This window comes from Artemia sp. Qi Xiang Cuo, chromosome 17 (genome assembly GCF_049724085.1).
Source record: "Artemia sp. Qi Xiang Cuo chromosome 17, ASM4972408v1, whole genome shotgun sequence".
NCBI lineage: Eukaryota > Metazoa > Arthropoda > Branchiopoda > Anostraca > Artemiidae > Artemia > Artemia sp. Qi Xiang Cuo.
The window spans coordinates 21662712-21669155 of record NC_142810.1 but is presented as its reverse complement, the minus strand read 5'-3'; positions in this window follow the sequence as shown (position 1 = coordinate 21669155).

The following is a 6444-nucleotide window of genomic DNA, read 5'->3' as shown; positions in this document are numbered from 1 at the left end:
GTTTTCAGGGGGGATTTTTCTGGTAGGGGGGGGGGGGTATGTGGGAGGATCTTTCCACGGAGGAAGTTTTCATGGGGGAAGGGAAATTTTTATGAAGGGGGTGCCGGATTTCCCAGCATTAGCAGCAGAAAATTCTCCTAGTAGAAAATCTCCTCTCCAAAAAAAACGTATATTTGCCAATAACAAATGCTATACTCCCATGTGAACAATGGGCAAATTATGCAGCTTATAGCCTTTTCCCCAGGGGCTAAGGAGGGTCGGGTCATCCCAAAACAATTAATGGACCTTTCAACTATGCCGGATTAAATGGCTATCTCAAAATTTTGATCGGAAGTCTTTGGAGGAAGAAGGGACATGGGAGGGGACTTAACCTTTATTTGATAATAACGTCACAAACCAGAAATATTGCCAGAAATCAAGAGGGATTAAATGTCAATTTCTTTCCCCCTCCCCTCTTTTATCTCTTCCTTAGAATGGCTGATATACAGAATATCATCAAACAGTTCGTGGTAACGAACTGTAAGTAAGGAGCGACTCAATAGTAACCGAAACTCTAAAAAGCGGAATTTTGATACCAATAGATACATCAAAAGAATCAGAATTTTATGCTGATTTCAAATATGTAAGTTTCATCAAGTTTAATTTTACCCATCAAAAGTTACGTGCCTTATAAAATTTACCTTATTTCCGAAAAAAGGGCAAGGCACCCCCTAAAAGTCATAAAACCTTAATGAAAATCACACCATAAGATTCAGCGTATCAAAGAACCCTAGTGTAGGCCTAAATGTTTCAAGCTCCTATCTTCAAAAATGTGGAATTTTGTATTTTTTGCAAGAAGAAATATCACGGATGCGTGTTTATTTGTTGTTGTTTTTTTTGTTCCAGGTGTGATCGTATCGACCCTAGTGGTCCTAGATTATCGCGGGAGGTTTGAACGAAAATTAAAAATTAAAATTAAAAAATGGAGGGTGACTAGGCCCCCTCCTACGCTCACGTTTGATAGCCATTTTGTTCAGCATGGTCGAAACATATAATAACTATGTCTGTGATGATGACTTAATCCCTCCTAGTCCCCAGGGGAAGGGCTGCATGTGATGAACTTTGCCCATTGTTTACATATAGTATTGGTTAGTGGGAAGTTTACAGACGTTTTCAGAGGGAGATTTTTTCTGGTAGGGGGAGGGGGTCGGAGGTTACACGGGAGGATCTTTCCATGGAGGAAGTTTTCATAGGGGAAGAGACATTGTTATGAAGGGGGCGCCGGATATCCCAGCATTACTTAAAAAAACGATCAAAAATTAAATAAAAGAAAAACAAGTTTTCAACTGAAAACTTTTTAATATCAAAACTTAAAACGAACAAAAACTATTATGTATATGATTGGGTCTGCCCCCTAGTCAATACCTCGTTCTTTACGCTAAAGTTACTTTCATAAGGGTTATTTATTCTAATTAACGGCCTTTGTGATTAAGGGGGTTATTCTTAAAGAATTGGAAAAAAATTCAAATTTCAGCGTAAACAGTGAGGTATTGACTAGGTGGCGAATCCCCTAATATACGTAAAAAAATATATGAAGATAGAAGTTTGTTGCGTAAGTTAATTCGTAAGCTACGTATATTTATTATTAATAGAAGCCTTCGTAAATAAAATTAAACAACTTTCGAGAAAGCCATTTAGCCAAAAAAAAAGTTAAATGAATATGCAAATTTCGTTTTGATTATTCATGTACGGTGAGCCAAAATCAAGACCTGCATAAACTCCAAAATCTTCAGTACTTAAATAAAAAAGCAAGTTTTTTTAGTTGAAAATAAGGAGCATAAATTATTCCGTATATGAAAGGGGCTGTCCCCTCCTCAACGCCTCGCTCTTTACGCTAAAGTTTGACTCTTTCTCACAGACTTCATTTCTTAAAAAGAACTTTAGCGTAAAGAGCGAGGCGTTGAGGAGGTAACAGCCTCCTTCATATACGAAATAGTTTCTGTTCGTTTTAAGTTTTAATGTCACTCCTTACTTTCAGTTAAAATAGCTTGTTTTTTCTTATTTAATAACAGTAAGGACCGAAGTCTATCTCATAGTAACTGATGCAACAGGGAAAAGAAAAAGAGGTCTGTGGTATATATGACGTCATACGAGGTTACATTTGATTATAAATAAACCCGAACAGCTAAAGCTAAAAGCCTGAGAAATGTCTAAGGCAATGAAATTTTCTGAGGAAATCCGGGTTACAGTGGTAGCTAGTAACCTAGTATAGTAAAGAACGATAAGAAGCCTATGGTCATAGGCAGCGCAATAGCGCTACCTAAGTAAAGAGGGATGTGGGCACAATGTATTTTTTTTAGACCAGGGCACTTCGTATCGAAGGAGTTGCCGTAGAACTTCAAAAAGGGCTCATTCAATTGAAAATTGTAAGGGATGCCCTTTTTAATTGTCGGAAGTGATTGGAGGGCAACTAGACCCCCCCCCACGCAAACTTTTTCCCCAAATACATTTGATCAAAATTTTGAGATCATTCGATCAAAATTTGTTCGTCATAGTTGAAAGTTCTGAAAATTAAGTCTTTCAGGATGACAGTCCCCCCCCCTCCACAGCCCTCCGAGCAAGGGTTGTAAGTTATGCCCCGGGGGCGTTTAAGGTTTATATATTCGATTGGAAATTGAAAAGGCTAGTGCTCTTTTTAATAGTCACCATTTCCTCAAATCAAAATTTTGAGATAGCCATTTTGTTCAACGTAGTTTAAAAGGCCGAAAATTATGTCTTTGAGGTTAACAACCCCCCCCCCCCCAGATCTCAGGGTAAGGGTTGTAAGTAATGTTCTGGGGACATATAAGGTATACATAGAAAGGGTAATCGTATAAACTTTGGAGGGGGGTCATTGGATTCGTAATAAAAAGTTCTAGTGCCCTTTTTAAGATTCAGTATGATCGGAGTGTGGATACCCCCTCCCCCCAATTCTCGTATTTTCCCCAAATCTATCTGATAAAATTTTGAGATGGCCATTTGCCATCGCAGAAGCTTCTTGAAGGGCTTATTAGATTAGAAATTGAAATTGCCCCCTTTAATGTTTAAAAGTGTTTAGAGGGTAACTAACTCCCCTGTTACGCCCACCATTTCCCCAAACACATCCAATCAAAATTTTGAGATAGACATTTTTTCATCGTAGTTAAAAGGTCTGGAAACTATGTATTTCAGGATGACAACCCCACAGCCCTTAGGTCAAGGGTTGTAAGTTATACCCTGGGGGCATATAAAGTTTGTATAGAAAGGGTGGTCGTAAAAACTTTGGAATGGGCTCATTGGATTAGAAATAAGATTTTCAAGTGCCCTTTTTAAGATTCAGAGTGATCAGAGGGTGGATGTCCTCCTCCCCCCCACACCTCGTATTTTCCGGAAAATGTATCTGATAGAAATTCTGAGATTGCCATTTGTTGTCGTAGAAACTTCGAAAAGAGCTTATTCGATTGAAAATTGAAAGGTATTATATCAGCACTATGTTTATCAGTATTATGTCGCACCCGAATTAGTAGATAATTTCGAAGACCATACTGCCATTCCATGACGAGAAATAAAAGTTCAAATAGGGATAAAATCCCTTTAATAGACAGTGTTTCACGAACAGTGATAGAAATTCACAAAAATACTAGATATTTCGCACACATATGCAGTGACCGTCATCAGTAGTAAACAGTTTCACTAGTGAACACTGAACTTTTATTTATACCGGATTACTTTAATAAAAACAAAATTAGATCTAGTCGAAGACACCAGCAACTCCAGAAAAGACTTATTGATCTTTTTAAGATCAAACGCTCTTTTTAAAGAGCGTAAGAAAAGACTTACGCTCTTTTTAATAGTCAAAAGTGATTGGAGGGCAAATAGTCCCCCTCTCACGCCCACGATTTCCTCAAACACATCCAATAAAAATTTTGAGATAGCCAGTTTGTTCAAAGTAATTCAAAGGTTTGGAAATTATGTCTTTGAGGATGACAACCCCCCCCCCAGCCCTAAGGGCAGGGGTTGCAAGTTATGCCTTGGGGGTATTTAAGGTATATAAAGTATAGAAAGTATAGAAAGTATATAAGTATTTAAGGTATAGAAAGGGTGATCGTATAACAGTTGACGGGGGCAAATCGGATTCATAATCAGAAGTTATAGTGCTGTTTTTATGATTCAGAGCGATCGGAGGATGGATACCGCCCAACCCCCCCGCACCGCATAGTTTCCCCAAAATACATCTGATTTTAATTTTTTGATGGCCATTTTTTGTCGTAGAGAATTCGAAAACAGCTCATTCTATTGGAGATTGAAAGGGCCACTGCACTTTTTAAGTGATTGAAGGGCAACTAACCCACCTCCCACGCCCAAAATTTCCCCAGACACTTTCAATCAAAATTTGAGATAGCCATTTTGTTCAACATAGTTGAGAGATCTGGAAATTGTGTTTTTGAGGATGACAACCCCCCTCCCCCCAGCCCGTAGATCAAGGGTTGGAAGTTATACCCTGGGGGCAATAAAGTTTGTATAGAAAGGGTGGTCTTAGAAACTTTGGAATGGGCTCATTGGATTAGAAATAAGATTTTCAAGAGCCCTTTTTAAGATTCAGAGTGATCAGAGGGTGGAGACCCCCCACACCTCATATTTTGCCGAAGTGACCTGATAGAAATTCTGAGAAGGCCATTTGTTGTCGTAGAAACTTCGAAAAGAGCTCATTCGACTGGAAATTGAAAGGGAAATCAGATTTTCAAGTGCCCTTTTTAAGATCAGAGGGTGTATACCCCCCTCACCTCGTATTTTCCCGAAATGCATCTGATAGAAATTCTGAGATGGCCATTTGTTGTCGTAGAAACTTCGAAAAGAAATCATTCGACTGAAGATTGAAAGGGCTAGTGCTCTTTTTAATACTCAAAAGTGATTGGAGGGCAACTAACCCCCCTCCCACGCCAATCATTTTTTCAAGCACATCCAATCAAAATTTTGAGAGAGCCATTTTGTGCAACGTAGTTGAAATGGCCGGAAATTATATCTTTGAGTTTGAACCCCCCCCCCCCCACCTAGCCCTCAGGGCAAGGGTTGTAAGTAATGTCCTGGGGGTATATAAGGTATATACAGAAAGGGTGATCGTATACTATGGATTCTTATAGGAGAAAACTGAAAAGACATACAATAATTTTTTTTCCATGAAAAAGACTATGTCAATAAAGAACGAACAGTCATTAATTTAAACAAACGTTTTCCAAAAGACAAGTTTTCATAGAAAAGTAAAGAGCTCCATTAAGACAAGAATGAGCAAAAATAAAATCAAATAATCTTCCAAACGTAAAACTACCGCAAATCACTATCAATAAATAAATGAAACTCAAAACAAACAGAAATTACAATACATAGCTGAGTCAAATTCAAAACGAGCCAAAATAACATGACTAGGGCTGACAACCCCTATGCCTTCTCAAGACCAGAACACAATATGCGCTTTACTGAAAACAAAATACGCTTGAAATATTTTCACCTTTCTTTAATTTAATAAAAGAAAAATTATCAAAACCTTAACAAAGAAATGTCAGTATATGTCAATTTAACTGACAATCCACGGTCATTTGTTTGTTTGTTTTTGTTTTCAGTAAAGCACAAATTGTGTCCTGGTCTTCAAAAGGCATAAGGGTTATCAGCCCTACTCATTTTTATTTTTGCTCGTTTTGAGTTTGACTCGGCTATTAATTATTATTAAATAAAAAAAGTTATTAATAACAAAAGTAAAGAGCGAAAATATGTCTTCAGCTGAGCCCATTTTATTTTAATGACTAAAATTGGACCTTTGAGTGAGGGGATGGGGGAGGGGCTGAAACACAATGACACTCGTCATTCCGGATGCATTGTTTTGGTTGTTTTGTTCGATGGGGCTTACTAAAAAAAAACTTAACAAAATACATCAACATTAATTTATTTTCATTTTTGTCGTATTTTACGAGTAGAATTTCACCTTCAGGTGAGGCGGGGGGGGGATGAGCTGCAGCCAGGTAAACGCTTTACTCTGGATACGGCAGTGAATTTTTGTTTTGACAAAAAGTCTATTTTTGAAATCGCTTAAAATATGAATATATTGCTTTGTGGTAGTAATTTGTCTTTTATTATTATAACATACATGCTTTCAGTAAAAAGCGTATAACAGTCACGCTATGATTGGAGTGCAAGGGGGAGTATTTCCCACTTCATATATCTACTAATTTCTTTTCGTTTTGAGTTTAATTAGAATATGAATTTTATTTTGGGTACATTCTAAGTTCATTACTGTTTTTGCTTTTTCTATTATTAAGTCTAATATCCGTTTCTTTTAACTGTTTCCTCTCTTACATTTTATAACTGTTTAACTCTTATAATAACTGTTTTAAAAAAAATATAATTGTGGTACAAGACAGACAACTTCCTTGTTCAATTATTTAGTAATTTCTG